We start from the raw sequence: 24,218 nt of genomic DNA on the forward strand, positions 1-24,218 counted from the left end.
ATCAAATTTTCATTTTTGGGTGAACTATCCCTTTAAGAAGAATGAACTGTTACTAAGGAAATGTAAGGAAATTACTTCTTATTGAAACTGTCTCTTGATGTGTTCTCTGACTGTGTGAAGATGATATATTCATTCTGACTATTCAGTGACACAAAAAAAAGAGATGTTCTGTGCATCAGTGTTGGTTCTTGTGGCTGTCTGCCATCATTTACTCACCTCTATGTCATTCCAAACCCAAAATCTGATTTTTTTAAAAAGAAATTTTAAAGAGTGTGTGGTTGCTATTTTTTTTAATAAAAAATAAATAGCAAATAAAATATAATAAAAAAAAAAACTCTTGCACATCATTTGTGTTTCAAAGATGAACGAAAGTTTTATGAATTAGGAAAGACATAATGGTGAGTAAATGATGACAGGATTTTCATTTTTGGGTGAACTCCGCATTTAAGTCACTATTCACTGAAAACAAAAGTAAGCTTCAAAAAAAAACAAAAAAACATCTGTTGAGATAATTTAGTTGAACTTGAACTTGATCCAAAACTGCTCAGTGATTTATTCATGAATCGGATAGATTCGACTCCCTCACTGAGTGTTTTTACATGCACAGGCTTACGGTGTTTATGCTTAATAATCCGATAATGTGCAAGGTCATGAAAACTTTTACCAGCTTTTTTTAATCGGGTAAAGGTCATAAACATCTTAAGCAAAAATTGATCAGCACACATAGATTTTTGCCCTCTGCATGTAAACACCTTTACCGGTGTTCTTCCAGCTTATTCAATGCGCTCATATACAGGTGCATCTCAATAAATTAGAATGTCATGGAAAAGTTCATTTATTTCAGTAATTCAACTCAAATTGTGAAACTCGTGTGAACTTTTCCACGACATTCTAATTTATTGAGATGCACCTGTATGACTGTGTAACAAGAAAACTTCACAAAAAATTGGACAATCATGGCTACCAGCGGAACGTACTTCTAGCTCAAGGAAGAGACTGTTTTATTGTTACTTTATGAATGAAATGAGACTATTGTAGATGATGCATGATATAAAAATGTAAACAATTTTTCGCATTGCTGGTTTATTGATTCGAATTGTTGTGCATGTAAATGCATTCATTTACTTGATCTGGTCACAGCGGGTTTTCAGTTAACAGCTTGCTGTATCTATAGGGACTGTTAGGAAATATCTTAACTTTGGCATTATGTTTGGTCTGTTTCTCACTCAGTGCTATTGTATGGCTTCAGAAGACTTGAAATAGTGCACAAGCTTTTCATGATGCTTTCATGGTACTTTTCTTGAAACTTGAAATCTTTAACAATTCATTCTGAAAACCCTCATTCCTCAAAATGGTCTGTCAAATTAAGGTCATTGCTGTGACTATCAGTGTGGAAATCGGCTGTGAATAATCACTGCATTGATAAATACATAAAACAGTTCTTGGAATTTTCCTGTGTGAATTAAATGTCGTGTCACTGTGGTTAAATTCACCCATATCACCCATCTGTCATCTCAGGCATTTATATTCAAATCTTATTTCATGAATTTCTTCATTTATTATCAAAAGTCTGGTTTGCCAGCACAGCACGTTACCCCAAGGACCCTGTTCTGCACTTCCACTATCTCCTTACCCATCTCATTCACTGTGTAGCGAATCAGCTCATGGGGAAATATGAATAATTAATCATAACTAGTTATAATTAATTATAAATATTTAGATCCGCTGTAGATATTTACTTGACCTCGGTCCAGACGCTACAACTGCCTCCACACACACACACACACACACACACACACACACACATACAGTATGATTGAAATCTGCTGTTCAATCTCTTCTTGCGCCCTTGGGACTGAGAAAGAACAGAATAGTGTAGAGAGGTCAGGAAATGACTAACGATTTTATGAAAATGTCTGTTCATTCTTTTCTCTCTTCTATATTAAATTTCTGGCCACTGAATGGAAGAATAAAGCTGGTTTTGCAGGTGTGAAAGGAACTCCTCAAAGTAGCTGAATGTTCATTATTTTCTAGGCATGTGAAACATCTGAAAACTGATGTTTCCATGACTGTCCCTCTTTGGAAAGACCAGATTAGATTTTCTATTCCCAATTGGCTTATGCTGGTGGACCATTATAACCAGAAAATCATGTTCTTAATCATGCCTTTTTTACAGTAAAAATATCTGAAAAACCTTTAAACAAGGTACATTTACCTGACAAGCAAGATATGAAGACTTTTCAGAGAACTTATACTGGAAAAAGTGTTTCACATTTAAAGTAAGTTGACCAGTTGCTTGACAGTGAAGTCATTCTGATTAAGCTTGTGGCAATAGCACACCATTTGCAACATGTATTTTTGGGTATTCAGTAATATTATTGATTTGACTGCACTGACACCATCTAATTTGACTAACTGATTTGAGCTGATAATGACACCAACGTTGCAGCATTGACACTGTTATTGAACTGAACTGAATCAACATTGAACCCACTTGAATAATGACACCATTGCTTTCTGTATAGAGCTGCGTATAGTTGATGAGCTTTGCTGTGTTATTGAATTGAACTAAACTGACACTGAATTGACTTGAGCTGAATAATGTCACTATGGTCTTCTGTTGAGCTGCTTCATAGTTGAAATTAGTTTGTTTCATATAAACTTTGCAACATTGATACTGATATTGAACTAAACTGAATCAAAATTGAACTAAATTGAGCTGAATAATGACACTTATCTTTTGTAGAGCTGCTTTACAGCTGAAATCAAACTTGTTTCATAATTGAATTTTGTAACATTAACACTTGTTCCTGTTTTTCATTTTCCTGTTTTCACTGTTATTTATTGATGTGAAGATGCTTTGAAACGATGTGTATTGTGTAAATGTGATTTGACTTGACTTGTAATTTTCATTTTTGGGTGAACTTTCCCTTTAAGTTACTACTGTGAATCTTGTAGGGGTAAATAAGGTACAAAGATGTCCCTTTAAGGTTACTGCCCCAGTGACAAGCTGTCATATAGACAAGCTGTTATATAAAATATCAGCACTCTCAGGAAAAAAAAAGGTACAAAAGCTGTCACTGGGGTGGTACCCTTTTAAAAGATACTAAAATGTGCCATTTAGGCACTAATATGTACACTTAAGGAACTAAAATGTACCTTTAAGGTACTAATATGCACTTTTTGCGGGAAATAAGGTTACAAAGGTGTACCTTTTGAAAAGGTACCTAGTGACAGCTTTTGTACCTTTTTTTCTGAGAGTGTTGGCTGAGCAAAGGGTCCAGTACCAAAATGTTTTGTAGGGTTTGCTATAATAGAATTGGTTTATAGTTGCTGAGAGAAAACCACTCCTGCATGGGTCTGTTCCCGTTACATTTGCTTAACAAACCTGTTGTTCTACCTCCTGTTGTTGTTGTCGGTGCTACACTTCAAATCCCATCATAGCCCATCTGCTCTATTACACTCCATTTGGACGTCCATCTTGATCCTCCATTTAGAATCTCCATTTTCTGGCAAATTAGGTTTGTTGCCTTGTGCCGTCGCCGGACTGAGTAATTATACTTAGAGCCGCACGGCTTACTGGCTGCATATCACATACGATGGAGGTGCGGAGACTATGTGATGGAAAGGTTTTGTAAGTAATGCAAGGGCACAAACAGAAAGCAAACATTGCTGGGCATCTGAGTTGCTGCCAACATGAGCAAGATAAAAGCTACTACTTTCTTGCTTCTCAGGCTGTGCGTCTTGCTTTGTACACTTTTAAGACATACAAAAAATCTTTGAAATAACAAATTACTTTGAAAAGCTCAAATAGCAGCTCAATTAGATATGGAGTGCCAGGTAGTCCTGCTGTGTAATTGGGCACCATCTCTTTATGTGAGTCAGCAACTTATGGCGGTCTCACAACTAACGATTTACTGCTGTCCCTCACAGCGTATGCCGACACGCGTCGAGAGAGAAGATAAGCACTACCTTAAATTCGGCCGCTGGTACAGTGGAAGTGAGAAGCCTTAATTCAATCATACTTCGCTTGTGTATTGCTGTTTAATGGTGTGGTGTAAAAATAAATGAATCAATACTCCTACCTGCAAGTCTCTTTCCCCACCAGAGTAAACAGTTAGAGAATAATTGAATGAGTGCCTCACAGACTGAGACAAATGACTCTCATCTGTGACTGATTGTACTTACCAGCCCCTGCTCCCCTGTCCCTCTCTTTCTCGTTCCCTGCCCCATTCCCTCTCTACCTGTGTCCTCTGACTAATGTTCAAATTCAAATCAGCGTTATTGGCCGCAGAACAAACAATTTGGTGCCAAATGCTTTGGGTTCGCTCTCTTCCGAGATGAGAAGCAGAAATGAAGCATCGTTTGTTTGCTCGAACATAATTTTTGCTTCTCATTTTTATTAATTTGGCCCTTGAGAAGTTTTTGAATGTACGGTATTTAATATCTAAGTAAGTTATTTCGACTTCTCCCTCAGTGTTTCTGTTAATTAGCATTAATCCATGTATAGCCCGGGTCAATCCCTGTGCAGCTGGCTTTAAGAAGACTATGAAAAATGGACAGAATAAGGAAACTCCTGTTGTTTTTTTCTGTCCCTGAAGTTTCAGGCTCTGGTGTGCAGCAAACCTCCTCAGACTGTGTACTTTGGGGGCACTAGCTAAAAACAAATTGCCAGTATGATAGGAAAAATAGACTTATTTCAGGATATATTCTCTGAAAAAAGTCTACTTGCACAAATCCATCTTCATCTTCTCGTGCACAGCCAGCAGAAAACAATATGCACACTGATTGACAACAGCACAATTTATAGCCTGCCAGTTTTAAACCTTTTAAACAACAAAAATCCAGAGAGCTAAAAGAATGACATGATTTAAAAAAAAAATTGTGTGTGTGTGTGTATGGATCTATGTAATTCATTTTATTAGAAAAATATACAATACGTACACTATCTTTCAAGGATGCATTAAATCAGAAGTGACAGTGAAGACTTTTGGCATAATCTTTTATTATGGAAAAGCAAAACTGCTGCAATGAACATTTGTAAACTTTTGTCCAACAAATAAAAGTAATGTGATGCAACCCTCCTCAAATCATTGTATTTATGAATGAATAATTCAGAATATTTGTAAAAATGCATTTTACCTAATATATATATATATATATACAGTATATATATATATATATATATATATATATATATATATACAGTATATGTAATAACTTGATTAAAACTGTCACGCTACGCTGTAAATAAACATACGAAGATGAAGGTTTGAAGTCTTTTAATCCAACCCACAGGTAGTCCACACAAACACAGGGAAACTGGGCAAACACTGGGGAATAACACTGGGTTTAAATAAGAGGGGATGTAAGAAGATAATTGAACTAAGCAGGTGAACATGACTAATTAGACACATGAGTAAAACTAGGTCATAGGGCTAGGATGACAAGACAAACACAACAGAAACGGTGACAAACAATGGTTAAGATGTGTCCTCTTGCATGTATTCAAGGTGTAAGGAAAATACTTGATGATATTGTGACATTTTGCATTTTCCCAGGAGAAAGACAGGAGACGAGGATCAAATTTGCAAGTACCCAACGGGCTGTGGTTTATTTCCTGAACGTTACAATCTAAAAGGCGGGTATCAGGAGGTGTCTTAACTTCCCCAAAAAACAACTAAACGCAAAAAGAGCTTGACTAACTGTTTTTCCGCCCCGCTCACGGCCCTCTCACTTTCCTTCTCCCACTCCCCGCACCCGCGCTTGCCCCTCCCTCCTGACTCTTTTTCTCCCGGGCACCTCCCCCCAACAGCAGGTGAATCAAGTAAACACATTTATAACAGAGAATAAACAGTGTCATCGCCACACTGCCCCCTCCTCAGGTTTCCTCGTCCCCGAGGAAAGGTGAAATCCACAAAACGCTGGGGCACACGAAGTGCCTCCCTGGGCCGAAGCCGTGATCCAGTCTTTGCTCTTGTGGTCTGCTGCGGATCTCTGGCAGGTAGCCCATGCCTCAAGGGGTTAGTCCACCGGAACTCCACATCCTGGCTGCTACGACGGCCTCCACTGCAATGTCTTCCGCCAGTCAAATGATGATCAGCTCTCCAGCATTAAAATCGCGTCCCGTACAATGATGGTCATATGCCCGTTTTTGCCGAACACCTGCCTGCAAAGCCTGACGACGAGCAAACTCATGGGCTGACTGCAGCCGGTCCTGTACCTGATGGGCATACTCCAGTCCGGGCGGGGCTTTCGGTGCATCTGGAGGTTGACCTATCAACAGGGAAGATGGGGTTCGCAGTTCTCTGCCCAGCATGAGGAGAGCTGGCGTACATCCAGTGGTCTCCTGCACCGCACTCCGACTTGCAAGCAGGACCATTGGCAACTGACGATCCCAGTCTTTTTGATCCTGACTCACACACAGGGCCAGCTGGGTGGCCAGTGTTCGATTGTACCTCTCTACTAACCCATCACTCTGGGGGTGTAGGGGAGTTGTCCTTGTCTTCCGGATGCCCAACTGCCGGCAGAACTCGGAGAACACATGTGACTCAAAGTTCCTCCCCTGATCCGTATGCACCTCAGTGGGAACCCCAAAGCGAGCAAACATACCTTCCAGCAGGACATCCGCCACTGTCCCTGCCTCCTGATTAGGAACAGCATAGGCCTCTGGCCATTTTGTAAAGTAGTCCATGGCGACCACCACAAACCGATTTCCTCGAGGGGTCTGTGGAAACGGTCCTAGTACATCCACGGCCACGCGATCCATGGGACAGCCTACCGGGCGTTGTTGTAGCAGGGCATGGGAATGGCCCGTTGGCCCTTTTTTAGCAGCGCAGGCATCACACCGACGGCAGTAGTACTCCACATCCCTACGGCAGGTGTGCCAATAGAACTCTTGCCGAACGCGTTTTAATGTTTTGTTTACCCCAAAATGTCCTACCCCCGGCTGTCCATGCATTGCTTCCAGGACCAGGCGGTGACAGGACTTCGGCACTACCGTCTGCAACTTGGTTACGCCTGTCACAGGTTCCACGAATCCTCTCTGTAACACTCCCGAAATCAATGCCAGGCCATCCCGCATAGACCACAGCCCCCTCACCACTGATCCAAAAGCCATGACCTCTTCCCACGTAGGCCTCCTTCCAGCTTCCACCCAGTCGATGACTACCTGGAGCTCGGGGTCCTTACGCTGTTCAATGGCCCATGATACATTTGAATCAGGCAGCACTGCACAACAAGATGCCTCCATCCCCATCTCTGGGGTCTTGTCAGTCAGTCCCTGCATCACATATCCAGCCAGTCGTTCACATTGTGGGCAGGATGCCATACAGGTGTGCCTTGACAACTCGTCCGCATTCTGGTGACTCTCGCCCTTGCGATGCTGAATGGTGAATTGAAACTCCTGCAGGCGTTCTATCCACCGTGCCACCTGTCCCTCTGGCTCCCGCCCGACTGTAGTAGGCAATGACCCTCTCTCCCTTTTCCCCCTCCTGGGACAGAACCGCACCCAGACCTACGTTGCTGGCGTCTGTGTCCAGGATGAAGGGTAATCTAGGGTCTGGGGCGGCCAAGACTGGTTCATGACACAAAGCCTCCTTCAGGCTTTCAAAAGCCTGCTGCTGTTCTTGCCCCCACTGGAACCGCTGTGATTTCTTTGTTAACTCATGGAGGGGAGCGGCAACAGTTGCGAACCCAGTGACGAATTTTCGATAATACGATGCTAGTCCTAGGAAAGCCCGCAACTGCCTAAGGTTGCATGGGACTGGCCAATCCCGAACAGCTGCCGTCTTCTGATCATCAGTAGCCACCCCTGTGGCACTCACATAGTCGCCCAAGAAGGTCACGGCTTTTTGCATCAGCTGGCACTTCTCCGGATGCAATTTCAGACCAGCCTGGGCTATTCTGGTCATGACAAGGTCGAGGGCACTCAGGGCTGATTCAAAGTCTTTTCCGTGCACTAAAATGTCATCCAAATAGACCAAGTATGCCTCTCTCGGAATACCCTGGAGCACCCGCTCCATCAGCCGCTCAAAGGTTGCTGGAGCGTTGCACAGACCAAAGGGTATGGTCTTGAATTGCCAGAGGCCTGTCCCTGTCGTGAAGGCAGTCTTCGGTCTTGCGTCAGCACTGAGGGGGACCTGCCAATACCCGCTACGCAGATCTAGCGAAGAGAACCACCTGGACCCAGCGATCCGATCCAGTGACTCATCAACCCGCGGAAGCGGGTAAGAGTCCTTGACAGTCACCTCATTTAGGCGTCTGAAGTCAATGCAGAAACGCCAGCCACCATCCTTCTTAGGGACCAATACAGCTGGTGAGGCCCACGGGCTTTCCGATGGTTCTATAATTCCTGAAGCCTTCATCTCTTCTAGGCAGTGATCTGCAGCCGACTGCCTTGTGGGAGGTAACCGTCATGCACGTTGCCGCTAAAGCCGCTGCGAGCTGGCCCACTCTCTCGGTTTCGTCCCAGCCATTAGCCTCGGCCACCAGCTCAAACTTTTTCCGGAATGCCTCATAAGAAGAATGACCATCATAGTGCCCCAATTTCAGACAGCTACGGTTTTTAGGGACCAATACAGCTGGTGAGGCCCACGGGCTTTCCGATGGTTCTATAATTCCTGAAGCCTTCATCTCTTCTAGGCAGTGATCTGCAGCCGACTGCCTTGTGGGAGGTAACCGTCATGCACGTTGCCGGATGGGTGGTGCATCCCCAGTGTTTATACAATGCTGTACCAACTTCGTCAGGGGGGGTTATATGGCAATGTGGTTGGCCAATGAGCGTGGTCAGAGGGGGCGATTGAACAAGGTTTATTACCCTTTTCTGATAAACCCAATGGGTTAGCGCGACTGGCAACTGGACTGTACAGCTCGTTATACAGTCCCTCTTTAATGTGCATATTACTTGTTTGTGGATGATTATAACTGTAGCTTGAATCTTCAGGACAAAAAGAAAATGTTTCATCCGTATTAATCCATGTACAGCGCCGCTGTTTACCAGCGTTTCCATCTGCGATCTGCATTCCAGACCGGGTGTTATTATCTCCGCTGACTTCCGGTTCCGTGTCAACAGGCAGGACGCACGCGGCATCGCGGCCTCCCGCGATCGGAGTGCTCGCGATGCAAATACGTTCACCAAAAGCACGAGACATACTAAAACGGTGCGGGGGGCTTTTGTCTCATTTTAAGACAACATTCTTGATCATATTCGTTCAGCAACAGCGGCAGAAAAGGGTTAGTGGGCGCTAGCGCGCTGATCAGCGCATCTCTCTCCATTATGGCCCGCTCTCCCTCGGGATGACGCTCCCGCCCATACCGGGGCTCTCCCTGGCTTTGCTCTAACTTCTCAGTGGATAACTGGAGCGATCTTACCGGTTTATTCTCCATTGTCTTCTGGGAATCATGAACAGAAAGCTGTGGTAATGATCCCACTTCTGACACCAGTGTGACGTTTTGCACTTTCCCAGGAGAAAGACAGGAGACGAGGATCAAATTTGCAAGTATCCAACGGGCTGTGGTTTATTTCCTGAACGTTACAATCTAAAACGCGGGTATCAGGAGGTGTCTTAACTTCCCAAAAAAACAACTAAGCGCAAAAAGAGCTTGACTAACTGTTTTTCCACCCCGCTCACGGCTCTCTCACTTTCCTTCTCCCACTCCACCACCTGACATTATTAATCATAAAATTTCAGTTTCAGTGTTATTGACACTGAAAAGACAACATCTCTACAGAGCATGCAAAGGCTAAATTAAGAGAAAGAGAATGACACTAATTTCATCAGGCACCTTGACTGCAGTTCCAACTATCAAAGACAGTAGGTGGAGGAACGGTGGAAAGCCCGACCACAGTACCGGAAAATGGTGTCTCTACAGACTGTAATGTTGGTGACAAAGTGGAAGAGCTTGGACCTGGGAGACAGGAGACGAGGATCAAATTTGCAAGTATCCAACGGGCTGTGGTTTATTTCCTGAACGTTACAATCTAAAACGCGGGTATCAGGAGGTGTCTTAACTTCCCAAAAAAACAACTAAGCGCAAAAAGAGCTTGACTAACTGTTTTTCCACCCCGCTCACGGCTCTCTCACTTTCCTTCTCCCACTCCACCACCTGACATTATTAATCATAAAATTTCAGTTTCAGTGTTATTGACACTGAAAAGACAACATCTCTACAGAGCATGCAAAGGCTAAATTAAGAGAAAGAGAATGACACTAATTTCATCAGGCACTAATTTATTCAGCAACAAACTTTTCATGCTTGATGTTAGTCCCTTTGAATGGGACCTGCTTCATGGTTTTGTGATAGGTTTTGTGGTATGCCACTAGATTTTAGGGTTAGAACAGTACTGGTCTAAGTCTGTAAATTTCAGACTCGTTAGTTCTTTTCTCACCTATTCAGGCAGATTTGTGAATCAATTTGAACAATATATTTAAAAAGAAGCAATTTGCAAATATGAATTGAACTCCAGAAAATGACTCATCACCATCCTTGCTTTTCAGTGCTAATATCCATCTTTTGGACAGAATGATAGTTGATATTTAATCACAAATGCCCCATGATAACTAGTTTCACCCCAGCCTACTGTAAGAGCCGTCCTAAAATGATTGAAGGATAACAGATAAATGTCAGCTGAAGGGAAGCGTGGCAGATGTTAATGTAAATGTGAGGTCAGACTCTGCAGGCGTTCATGAAAACTCAGCGTTGTCTGTTGCTGTTAACTGCTTTAAGTGCATGGTGGTTCAGGAAGAAGCTTTAAAAGGCTAATTCCTGCTTTACATGGCCTCTACTCCTGCTGATTTCCGCTCATAAAAGCGCTCGTCTCGTTCCCCTGTTTTCTTATTGATGACTTCTCCCACTTCTCATTCACTTTAATCGCATTACCATACGAAACAGAAGGAGCATAACTATAAGGTGAACATCCATATTTTATAACGGCGTTTAATTAGGCTAACCTGTGTGCAGGCAAAGCCAGCCTACTGTAGAAGACCTAGTTTTGCACAAATAGAAATGGGGATCATCAATAACATCTTGTGAGGATGAAAAAGGTCTGGTATACAGATGGAGAATATAAAAACATTAGGGCTTCCAGGGTTCTGTGTTCAATTTATCTTATTAGTATGCAAGTGAGCGCCGTGGCATTTACAAAGCAAACTTTATATTATAGAATGGGAGGCGTACTAAGCACACCTTGGTTACCACAGAAGCTGGCGTGCATATTAATTAACGCATGCATATTTAACTGCATGTTGAGTATTTGTCGCCATCTACTCTACAATCTACTGTTTTCTTAGCAGTCACGGAAATGTGCATAGTAATTAAGGAGCATATGTCTGCTGTGTGTATGTGTGTGTGTGTATCGGGAGAGGTAGAAGGCCAGCTGGGAGGTTAATTAAATATGCTGGTTCCTTGGAGGCAGAGTGGAACGTAGCACACCTGCCTGCGCGCACCAGCTCTCTTGGCGCGTGGATTAAAGTGAATGGGCACCGAACACTTCCCAGCTAGCGTTAGTGTCGCTGCCCTCAAGTCCAAAACCGCAGCTGCCTGGAGTAGGAAGTCGATATCCAAGAGACAACATTCCGGAATCTCAGCGGCCCAGACCCACATCACTGTGCTGTGTCCCTTCACCAAGATTTCTGCCTCACAACGGCCCATCAACGTTGCTTTCTCACCCATGACAGTCACCAGGGGAAGTCGAGCGGTCTGAAGGACCCTTTTTGTCAAAAATTTAGGATGAATAATGGTGACTGTAGAACCAGTATCCAACAAGGCACGCACCGGTTGTCCATCCACTTTGGCCTCTATTCGGCAGCATGCTACTGGACTAACCAAGTCAACAGACGATCCACTGGAGGGTTCTGGAATGGCTGATGGGCCGAGAGTACCTCCCTCTACTCCGACCCCTGTCCATTTCCCGACGGAGGCGTGGCCACAGCCACATCCAGGGTAGCACATTCCCGGCGCAAATGACCTGTTTTTCCACAGCGCCAACAAACCACAAGCTCCCTCTGTAACTAAGGTTTCTCTGAGATATTGTGGAGCAGATTTTTTTGTGATGGACTCCAATTTGGCCCGCTTTCTCTGCTCAGTGTCTTTTTTTTTTAATTAGTTTTGTCAGGCATTTTGTCTATGCTCAATAAAAAAAACTTGCCCACTAGCATGGACCAAGTATTTATTTAACAGTTTGTTTTTGGATCTTTTAGAGCTGTTTACTGTATCAGTGTAGTACAAGTTGTGATCAGCAGTGTTTAATACAAGTGTTCAATGAGAGCCTGTTTAGCAAAAGCAGCTGTAACTTTAACACCCAAGTCTTTATGATTATGACTGCATACGCAAAGCATGGCAAGACTTCATCAGCGAAGAAGAATAGTGGTTGAGAACTGAAAGTGAATGATAGGGACCGTCAAACACTAAGAAGGATTGTGTCCAAACAACACAAAACTACTGCAGCAAAGTGACAGCAAAACTCAATATTCAAGGCGAAGACCCTGTTTCCACAGTCAAGAGCTTCATCAAGGTTTGATGGCTGAGCTATTCATACTTGCTGCTGTAACCGATCTGGGGTCAATCCCCGTACAAACGCATCCAGAACCAACGCATCCCTCACGCTTTCGCTGAATGTCGGGTAGCTGCGATGGGCTAAGTGTCGCAGGTCAGCCATAAACACACCCAGGAGCTCTTTTGGTTGACGGGTGTGCTCCTGAAACTGCTGCCATAAGGCCATTAGGGGTTTCATGTCCCCAAAGCGGCGAGACAAAGCCTGGTGCAGCGCATGAACACTATACACCTGACTTCCTTGGACATCTAGCAGTACCTGTTGCGCATCGCCATCTAAAGCCGCTGCGAGCTGGCCCAAAACTACTGCAGCAAAGTGACAGCAAAACTCAATATTCAAGGCGAAGACCCTGTTTCCACAAAGAACTTCACAAAGCCAAAATCCATGAAAGAGCTGCAGCAAAAAAAAAAAAAAAAAAACCTGGACAGCTGGAGCACCAAGATTAACTTTTTTAAAGATTTTTTTTTGGGGCATTTTATGCCTTTATTTTGACAGGACAGTAAGTGGACAGGAAGCAAAGTGGGAGAGAGAGAGAGGGGGACGGGATCGGAAAGGTCTGCAAGCCGGGCAATTGCAATTGAACTTGGGACGTCCGAAGCACAACGGATCTATCTATCTGTCTATCTATCTGTCTGTCTGTCTGTGTGTCTTATTATATATGACTGATGACCATGAACTTATAAACAATTTGAATTGTTTATTTAGTAGCCTATTGTAAATTAATTTTATTTTAGTTTAGTTTAGGCTCGTTTAGTTTAGGCTAGTTTAGTGCAATGCTTCTTACTCACTCTACTTGTTGTGGACAAGATTGACATGTTGAACTGAATGGCCAACATGCCACTGCACTCACTCATTCATTAAGGTTTAAATCACCAACTCATTCAGTAAAGGTCTTAGTTCTTAAGTGAGCTTGTCCAATCTATAGGCTCCTTCACAGCTCACCATCCAAGGCTATTTTCTCAATCTTGGATTTGCTAGTCAGTCTTTAAGGACAGTGTATTACATTAGAAGGACATACGAGTCTATGGGAGAACATTTTGTTCACAACTGACAAGCCACTAGCACACAGTCTAACAGCCTTCTCATAAATAGCTTAGAGGGGACTAACGATAATTCATATCTGCCATTTTACACACCAATATGGCAATAAAAAGCTGTGAATATGAAATTTTAATTAACCTATAAAGAAGCAGCAGAGAGCAGTGCCATTCAATATCTGCGAAATATATTAGCTGCCATATGCAGTAAAAAATGGCGAGCCCCACAGAAGTCTCAAGCCACAACATATTCGTGATGAAGACCGTGATAATGCGGTAACGTACGGTGAGATCGGTTCTGATGGCGTCAGAGGAACATTTCATTCGTTTGTCAAAAACACAACAAGCCTGAGCCCCTCTGCAGAATCCCCCAAGTAAGAACTGCCTTGAGGCGGTGAATTTCGATGTATAACATGAAATGAAATTGTGTGTAAGTCTGTGCTGGAGTTGTCTGTGATTGTTCAGTCACTCGCGGGGTGTCTGTGCTCCAGTCTGACAAGAACACTGGGCTTCTGAGCTACACAGGTCCCTGTGCTCGACTCCTCAGCCTGCAGCTGGAGATAGTGATCAGACATTTGACACCGTGCGGAACGGCAGGGTTTGCGGACTCCGATTTGGAGCCTCAATACTTAATGAGGATCTGGAGGAGGATGACCTCAATCTTTCACTAATCTGCCTCTAACAGATGCTTCCCATTTTTATTTCTGCTTCTCTAGCTTCTTTCAAGCCTTTGTAGCTCACAACAATACGCCTTGAAGTGAACGATCGCCAATAAACCATTTGTGCTGGTGTTATTTATTGCCGTGAAGTGTCGGAGCAGCAGGAGAGCTTTGTATGTTTGGTAGCTTTCAGATGTGCTCTTCAGGGAGACTGTGCTCTTCTGTTAAGTCCTCAAGATGCCATTCACTCTGAACCGTTGTTGTCATATATGTACAGTGGTGTGAAAAAGTGTTGGCCCCCTTCCTGATTTCTTATTTTTTTGCATGTTTCACACTTTAATGTTTCAGATCATCAAACAAATTTAAATATTAGTCAAAGATAACACAAGTGAACACAACATGCAGTTTTTAAATGAAGGTTTTTATTGTTAAGAGAAAACAAAATCCAAAACTACATGGCCCTGTGTGAAAAAGTGTTTGCCCCCTAAACCTAATAACTGGTTGGGCCACCCTTAGCAGCAACAACTGCAATCAAGCGTTTGCGATAACTTGCAATGAGTCTGTTACAGCGCTGTGGAGGAATTTTGGTCCACTCATCTATGCAGAATTGTTGTAATTCAGCCACATTGGAGGGTTTTCGAGCATGAACCGCCTTTTTAAGGTCATGCCACAGCATCTCAATAGGATTCAGGTCAGGACTTTGACTAGGCCACTCCAAAGTCTTCATTTTGTTTTTCTTCAGCCATTCAAGAAATCAGGAAGGGGGCCTACACTTTTTCACACCACTGTATGTACACACAGACCTGGCTTGCTTTGTTTCTTTTTGCGTTTGGTTCATAGGTTTATTTGTCAAGTGTATGTCCATCCAATCCTGCAGCTTTGTCTGTTAATCAGAATTGAAAATACTTTAAATTAACTTTTATGAGGGTGCAAAGTTCAGTTGTGCTTTTAGAAATCCATTCAAATTATTTCAAACTCACACAGACTGGCTCTTTCCATTCCCTCTAAATGAATCTTGCATGTTTATATCAATCAAAGAGCTTTCTCTAGTCTAGTGTAGGCACCTTTTATTCGGTTCATGCAGCAGCACATATTGCATCTCGCTCCATGATTGCAACATTCTTAAAGAATTCAGAACAGAAATTCGAAACTATTAGATCAGCTCATTTTACCCACTAAGCTGGGGTAATAGATACCTTGAAATAAACATAGCTAGAAGTAGCTATTCGTTTTACATCTGTCAAATCTTGAATAGAAGACAACATACAGGGGTTGGACAAACACCTGGGAAATAGGAAATATTTCATTATTAAGGTTTCATTATTATCATTTGCCTTTAATATAGCTACCAGCCTTAAACTGGTCACAGTGGTTTGATAATAGGGGGCAGTCATGGCCTAATGGTTAGAGAGTTGTAACCCAAAGGTTGCGTGTTCGAGTCTCTGTTCCAGCAGGGATTGTAGGTGGGGCGAGTGAATAAACAGCATTCTCTTCCACCTTCAATACCACGACAAAAGCAAAGCACCGAATCTGCAGCAAAAATGGCTGCTCACTGCTCCGGGTGTGTGTGTGTGTTCACTACTCACTGCTGTGTGTGTGTGTGCACTTGGATGGGTTAAATGCAGAGCACAAATTCTGAGTATGGGACACCATACTTGGCTACACGTCACGTCACTTTCACTTTCACTTAATATTAGTCAAGGTGATTTGTTTGGCAGTAAGTCAGGTGATTTGTTTGGTAAGGGCAGATGTTGAAGTTCATGTTGGTTCTTCTCAGCTGATGAAGTATTGCCATGCTTTGCGTATGCAGTTATAATCGTAAAAACTGGGCTATTAAAGTTGCTGACAGATGCTTTTGCTAAACTCTCATATGATTTGTCCTTTTTGGAAGTCTGACAAGTCACCCATTTCACCCATGGCTTGTACTAAACACTGCTGATCACAACTTACTCTTTATTGATTTACAAACTAGACAATATAGTCAATGAAAAGATAAAAGATGATTGCAATGTGTTTTTTTTTTCACTGTGGCCTACACAAATGGTATTATAATAATGGGTGTTCACATCCAACCAGTGTTCATTTCGTTGACGAATAATTTTCGTCAACGTCATTTTTTTCACCAACGACAACGGGGCGATAACGAACTAAAACTCTTTTTGAATGACAAAAACTATGACTTAAATCTATTGACATTTTCGTCAACTAATAAAAACGAGATGAAAATGTTAGGGAGGGACGATTTGGGAAGAGATTAATTCAGAATGAATCTGCTGCATAGTTAGGAAGTTAGATGCGTACATATGAACCGGCGGGACATAAGCTAACATACACTTGCTGCACGTCGCATAAAACGTTAAAAAATGTCAGTATGTGGGAGTAAGAGAAGAGCAGGCATGTGGATAAATCTGACGACGCAAGAGAGAACTCAATTCGGTTCGGTTTTCTGAGCGCAGACAGTGAAGCATATACACACACAGAAAGCGAAAGATTAATCTAAATTTATTTATAGAAATAAATATGTCTGCTTGAAAGAATGAAGAATATGGTAAACAAGTTGCTATAAAGAATACATAATTAGCCTATATAACCATTGGTATTTCATTAAAAAGAAGACCTTCTTGTTCTTTATGAGAAGTGGTTTTATTTAATTTTAACATAAAGGCATGTTGTGTGTCACCGCAGTTAAATCAGTGTGTATCATGATAAAACCTTAATATCAAATCTATATAATGAGTTTGGAAATTTTAGAGAAATGCTTAATAAATGCACTGTAACTAAACCCATTGGATTTTAGCCGACTATATTTACTGTAGATTTAGTCAACTAAAATGTTATGATATTCAGTCGACTAAAACTAGACTAAAACTAAAAACAATTCAGATGACTAAAATATGACTAAAACTAAATGGCATTTTAGTCAAAAGACTATGGCTGCATTTACTTAATGCACAGATCCGATCTTTTGACCATATCCGATTTTTTGGCACGTCTGTTTACATTCACTTTAGACACGACTGGTATCCGATATCGGTTTACATAATTCCTGCCCAAAATGGTAGTCAATGATCACTATACTATGCCGACTGGTATCCGATATCTGTGTTTACATTAATTCCCACCAAAAAGGATTGTCTGCAGTGATCGCTTTACTATGCACATGGTATACCCTCGGGTTTTAAATGGCCGTTAAAATTATTTATATAATTCACGTCGAATGGCCATTTTTATTTGCCAGCATGGACAACGGCTGTCATGGATGTTTTGCAGCACAAAATCTGACTGAACGGATAAAGACCGGAAAATAACGGTAATTTTAATTTGTTAGAATATTTTATCTACAGCTCGTTAGAGGTAGAATTCTTTAGTGAAATAAAGTTTATATTTATTGAAATGAATTCGAATTAAGGAGAGAGAGAGAACGAACGAACGCATGCACCCACGTGCGAGCGAGCGATTGTGAAGCATTGCAAACAAGCTTGTCGGTTTAATTACAAAAACTGCTAAGTTATCACCTCATTGCTGAGAAATATATGTAGCTTTTAGCTGTTGTATTTTCAAAATTCACGGGGCGGGGGTTGAAAACCAGCTCCTGAATGTGCAATTACTTACCTATAAAAAGTTTCAATCTCAATAAAATGCGAGCGCATACAGCACACCGGCATTAAAATGCCATTACAAAATCTTTATGAGCAAACGTGTCGCCCTCGCATTGGGAGTTCTGTGGAGAATCGGATATGTGTGTTAGACGTAGGTCGGATGTCCAGATATCAGATGTGTATCCGATTAAAATCCACATTTGGAAGTGGCTCAGATCGGATGCAAAAAAATCGTATCTTGTGCGGGTTTTTGTTTACACGTGTGCAACAAATTCCGATCTGTGTCAGATGTGAGCAAAAGATCGGATTTTTTGTGCCAGTGTAAACGCAGCCTATGACTAAAACTAAATCAAAATTTGCTGTCAAAATTAACACTGCATCCAACCCCTGTATATAATAGTGCCTAATCTTACCCCACTCTCCCCCAGACAAGCTCCAAAAGCCCTAATATTTCTTGACCAGGCCGACCTGCTGCCATCTCAATGTTCAAATGAAACTATGCTGCCGGTTTGGGTGTCTGTTTGACAGAACAACAGAGGTTCAGTTTTGAAGCTCTGACCCTCGCCAGGATCACTGACAAGAAAGGGAAACTAGCAGGAGAAGAAAGGAAGGAGAGGTTGGGAGAAATGGAAAAGCCCAGTGTGAAATGTTTCACTATCTCATGGCTGAGTTGCTGCATTGCTGCCTGACTAATGAATCCCTGCCGTTTGAGTGACATCATTGAAGCTTGTTCTTTCACTCTATGCCTTCCTCCTCCTCCTCTCTCTCTTTCTTTTCCAATTCTCAGTCTGCCATTCATCGCCCCTCCCCTCCATCCTCTATTGTCAGTCTTTCTTCTCAAAGAAGACAAGCTATAAGTCACCATACATGGTAAACACAATTCATACACAGTAAACAGAACTGTGTGTTCACTGTGATTCTCGAATACAAACTCATTGACTCCTGTAAACGTGCTCACTGACACCAGGCTGATGAGAGATATAATAAATGATGACCTTTGATGGCTCTGTCTGAGCTTGCTGAATAATCAAGTTTGAAATCTCCATAGAAACTGCAGGCCGCCTGTTTCCTCCCACTCTTCAGCTGTGTTTTTTCGGTGGCGTCTCTCTTGACCAGGCTAATGTGGCTCGGGAAGGCTAGGGCTGAGGTTTTGAACTGCGTGTGTGCGCGTTTTTTTTTTTTTTTGCAATAATAAACTCTGCACAATAGGTAATCAGGTCCAGATTCTTGCTTTGAGAGTGTTTCTTCACTGTTTGTGTGCATATGTGTGTCTGTGTGTGTGATGCTCCTGATGGAGACAATGTAAGTGGTGAATAGCGGGAAATGAGGGGTACAATGATTACAGAGTGTGCTGGTGCCACAGACTCGTGTTTCTAGCATCCATCTCCTTCTTGTATTTTGTCTATCCTGCAATCATTTCATCAGGTGCTTTTCTCCTTTGGGCCCCTCATCACTTCCTCCTCATCCTCCCTGCCATCCCTCGCCCCGTGTTTGGCGCCAAACTGGAGGGATGTGTCTTTTGCCACTTTGATTGTCACATTTGCCTCCCTTTTGTTCTGTTTTCATTGGCACAAATGGCGTTTTTCTCCCTTCTGCCAAAAAGCTTGTCAAGGAAGTCTCCCACAACAGCTTAGTTTTCAATCTCTGTCAACAATAAAATGAGAAATCAGCATTAACACAACAGCACAGTACTTTAGTGCAACTATAAAAATGTAAAGTACACAGTAGAGCAGTTTGTCATCCAATAGCAGTGATATTTGTGATTTCGGCTGACATCACCTAGGCTGCACAGGTTGATTAATGTTAACTATTTACATGTTATGTACATTTTGCAGACACTCTTATCCAAAGTGACTTACTTTATAGTGCATTTAGGATAAACATTTTGCATTCAGGATACTAAACTTCTTGTTACTAGCACCTGTTGAGCAATTAAATATTATCTGATTTGTTTCTCATAATGCAAGTTTAAAATATCAAAACTTTTTTTTTGTTATAGCAAGGTGAGATACCTCGCTTATTTTTGTATTTAGTTCATTTTTTCTAACAATTAGATGCAAAAAAAACCGAAGCATGACAGTACATCAACCTCATCATGACTGCATTACAACTAAACAAAATGCATTTTTTTTACACCCCTGAAGTTTGGGAAGCTCTTATCTTGAGGAACACAAACCATTAGTTAAACAGCTATTTATACATTGTAGGCAATGTAACTATAAAATGTTACCTATAGTTAATATATATACTAATTAAATACCAATAAAATGATGCTTAATGTTAAGTTGTGTGTTGTTATTTTTGAAAAATAAGTGTTAAAGGGATAGTTCACCCAAAAAAGGCTTCAAAATATCTTCTTTTGTGTTCCACAGAAATAAAGTTGTACAGGAATGGCATGAGGATGAGAGTATTCCACCACAATCTACAGCAAACATGCATTCGGATCTGGTATGTAACATCCATTTTTTACTATACATTCAATTATCAATGGGAAATTTTTTTTTACATTTTTTGTCTAGTTGAATACTCTGAAATGCATGACATTATAGAGGTAAAATGGGTTCATGGTGATTCGCCCCGCTCTGTCGAACCTATCAAAACATTTCATTCAGAAATATGTGGTATGTATCTGTGTGCATGCCAGAGCTTTCACCATATCAAAGTGTTTCATTTTTTGGGAGAGCTCCTCTTTTTATGTCAAGACTGAGTCCCTCATAAATTTACATCCATTCATTTGACAAACACTTTTACCCAGAAGGACTTCAAGGTAGAAGAGCATTCAAGGTAAACATTTGATCAGTTTGTGTATTCCCTGGGAATCAAACCCATGACCTTGGCTTTGCTAGTGCCACCCTCAACCAGTTGAGTTACAGGAACCCAAAATAACACAATCCATAATTCTGCTGCTGTTTTATTGATATTTTGACCTTCACGACCAGCAGCGAGCCTTTGCAATCATGTCACTGTGCATCACGCATGCAGTCTTTTGTCCCTAAATCTTTTTTTTTTGTCTGAGTTCAGTTGGATTGATGGGAATTTTGTTGTCTTTGAGCGGAGAGGGAGGGAAAGCAGCAGGGTGCGGTTTTAGCATAAGCATATGCCTGCATTAAAAATTGAACCGGGAGCCTGCATTAAAAATTGAACCGGGAGCTGTTAAAATAACAAGGGAATGCCAGGATGTTTGATGGTAAGTAGGACAGAATGCTAAATCTTTTATTTTGTTTCAAGCTGATGTATGGCCACTAAGAGTCTCTGCTCTGCAGAACGAGTCTTTATTCCACTGAGTCCCCTTCCTTTTCTTAGTCAACTCCTCTTCTCCTTCTCCTTGCCCATCCCTCCATCCTCCCACCCAATAAGGAGTCGGACAGGAGTGTCCCTGCCGCAGGTGTCCACAGTAACTCTAGCAGAGTTGCAGATGAAAGCTAATGAATAATGAAAATGGCATCTGTGATGTTTATTTAAATGCTTTTTTGGGGTGTTTCTCAGCTGGAACACTGCTGTATCCATGGGAAAGGCATTCTGAGTTTTTCTCCTTTCTTGAGGAGATACAGTGGTATAATCAATTGTTTCAATCGCTGAAACTGGAAATGAAGATTTTCCAGGCTATTGCTAATCCCCCCCCCGTCGCCCCCGCCCACCTCTCTTCTTCTCCTTCGTGCGGTACGGGAAAGGTCAGGATGGAGAGATGGGTTTAAAGCCTGTGATTGCAGCAGAGAGTCTTGTGTCCTTTTCGGAGATGAGATTGAGGGGTTGTACATCTCTTTCTGTCACCAGTGAGAGTGCTGACCTCCTCCACCTCTGCCTCTTCAAGCCGTACTGAGAACAACCTTTGGATCAGCCAGGCCAGCATCCGTGCTGACAGACAGGAGAGAGCACGAAAACAATGAGCTAGTCAGATTGAAATCCATCCAGAGTGTAGCGTCACATGAAATGAAAGGAACTACAGCTGTACCAGTATTTACAAACATCACATCATTCTCAGGTTTCAAATAATTATTACACATTTGCTACCGAGTGTGTAAAGTAAAACTCAAATTTACTGGTATCATATATAATGTTTTAGGTATTTCTTCAGTTTAAACTTTTAAGAATAATACTTTGTAAATGCTAACTTGTTTTGTCGCTGGAGATAAATCAGAGTGAGTTTGTTCTGATTAGAAAATATACTAGAAATATAAACGTGTATGAAATGGGTTTAGGGATATATTTATAGTTGGCTGTAGGTTTGTATTTCACTGTAATATTACATATTATGTAATATTACTTTATTTTATCATTGATGAGCCGTGTAGTCCAAAAAGTGTAGTAGCAACGATGTTGATTACTGCTATACTGTACCTACTTGTATTATGTTGTTTACTGCTGTCAGCATTCATTGTGTGATTTTGTAGCTTGGCATCAATTAAACCAATGTGGGGGAAAAAAGTTGTAGCCTATTGAATGTTAGTGTTTTACCCTGATTTTTCTTTACCTGCTTAAAGTGCATCAAATGGAGAGTTAGGGAAGAGAATGATAGGGGTTTGTATGAAAATGGTTTTGAAAAAGTATTTGATTAACAAAATAAATGCATGTACAAAATCCAACCTGTTAGTGGTACAATCACACCTACTGTTTAAAACAACAGAACAAGCAGAATTTTCAGCATCATTAATCCAGTCTTTTGTGTCACCTGATCTTTCAGAAATCATTCTGATATGCTGATTTGCTGCTCAAGAAACATTTATTGTTATCAATGTTGAAAACAATTGTGCTGCTTAATAGTTTTATGGAAACCAAATACATTTGATACATTTTTCTAGAATTCTAGAAAAGTTCTTCAAAAGAACTGCATTTATTTGAAATAGAAATCTTTTGTAACCAAGTCTTTACCTTCACTTTAGGTCAATTTAATTCATCAATGCTCAATAACGTTCTTAATTTCTTTCTTTCAAAAAAAAAAAAAAAAAGGATTTTGCTGACCCCAAACTTTTGAACGGCACTGTATGCATGAACTTAGCAAGCAGTGTCACTTTCAGTTCCATCTGCTGCCTCTCTCCCATTTAAATAAACTGGGAACAGTGGGTTACCACGTACTGTGTAAAACGGCTTTTAATCCGGCTGCTCAGTGTGACAGAATATTGAGTGTTGGATCCTCTAACATCAGATTTGCTCCAGTGGATTTTTCCTAAATTTTTTGCCCCCCAGCAAAATGTTTTCCTTTACTCATCTCACCTGCCTCCTCTATTCTCTTCCTGTGCGCTATCGCCTGTTCTTTCATTGCCCTTTCACTAGATTTCATCTTCTTTCTATCAGCAGTCCCTCGATCCCGTTGGCCTCTAGCATAGGAGAGTAAACAGTGAGTGTGTAATTGCTCCCTGTGGCCTTCTGTTTTTGTAGTAATTGCTCTAACGATTCCAAACTGTGCTTCAGCTGTCCCAGACCAGCAGCTACTGTCCAAGGTCACCTGAAGGCAAACACAGAAAGCAGAGTAACAGTCGTGTCACACATTCATGACACAAAAATCTCCTAATGCCACTGTCATTGCAATGTCACAATTCTGTGGCCACTTGCAATGTCCATAGCACCTGAACATACAGTAATTGATGACAGTAATGTGGACTGTAGCCACGGGTGAAAAAGTCAGGGCTGGAAACTTTATAAACCTTATTAGCTTTGATTAAATAATATATTAATATAATAATTTATTCATTTATATTACAGAATATTGATATATAATAGAATAGAATATTAATTAAGTGACATAACATTAACCCAGAGAAACTTCTGCTGGGCTGCTGCTTAAGTGGCCATATATAGTGGACTGCAAAAAAGTCAAATAATCAAAGAAAGTTTCCATCCACTCACAATATGGGCTCTGCAAAGAAATTAACAATCCATATGTGTGTATACTGTACATTGGGAAAAGAAAGAAAAATGACTGCTTCAGAAATTAAACATCTGTCATCATTTTCTCAACCTCATGTCATTCCAAACATGTAAGCCTTTCTGTTTTCTAAAGAAGACAATGGAAAATATTTTGAAAAAGGTATCAGTGTTTTAACAATGAAAGTCAGTAGGGTCCAGTGTGACTTAGACCCCATTGACTTTTATTGTATGGACAAAAGCAGCTGAGATATCAAAATATCTTTGTTTGTGTGTTTTTCACAGAAGAAAGAAAGTCATACAAGTTTGAAACAACATGAGGTTAATGATCACAATATTTAAAATGTTTTGGTAATCTATACCTTTAACATTTGGATGGCAGTTCTACAATATGACAAAACTCAGTCTCTTCTATTATAGTCAACAAAGCTTTAATGTAAGTTTGTAGATGCAAGAATGCTCAATTTCACTCTGTTTTAAATGAACACTGCTACTTGAGAGTACAAAT

General features: G+C 41.3%; 1 long non-coding RNA gene across 1 annotated transcript in view; it reads left to right on the forward strand.

Moving 5' to 3' along the window:
• LOC107670521 (uncharacterized) overlaps nt 1-24,218 on the forward strand; it is a 74,179-nt gene that overhangs the window by 41,093 nt on the left and 8,868 nt on the right. Inside the window, exon 3 of the long non-coding RNA XR_001632097.1 lies at nt 20,221-20,296. This is a non-coding gene — a long non-coding RNA (uncharacterized LOC107670521). The remainder of the gene's footprint in view (nt 1-20,220; nt 20,297-24,218) is intronic.

The sequence above is a fragment of the Sinocyclocheilus anshuiensis genome, unplaced genomic scaffold (assembly GCF_001515605.1).
Source record: "Sinocyclocheilus anshuiensis isolate Anshui unplaced genomic scaffold, SAMN03320099.WGS_v1.1 scaffold476, whole genome shotgun sequence".
Lineage (NCBI taxonomy): Eukaryota > Metazoa > Chordata > Actinopteri > Cypriniformes > Cyprinidae > Sinocyclocheilus > Sinocyclocheilus anshuiensis.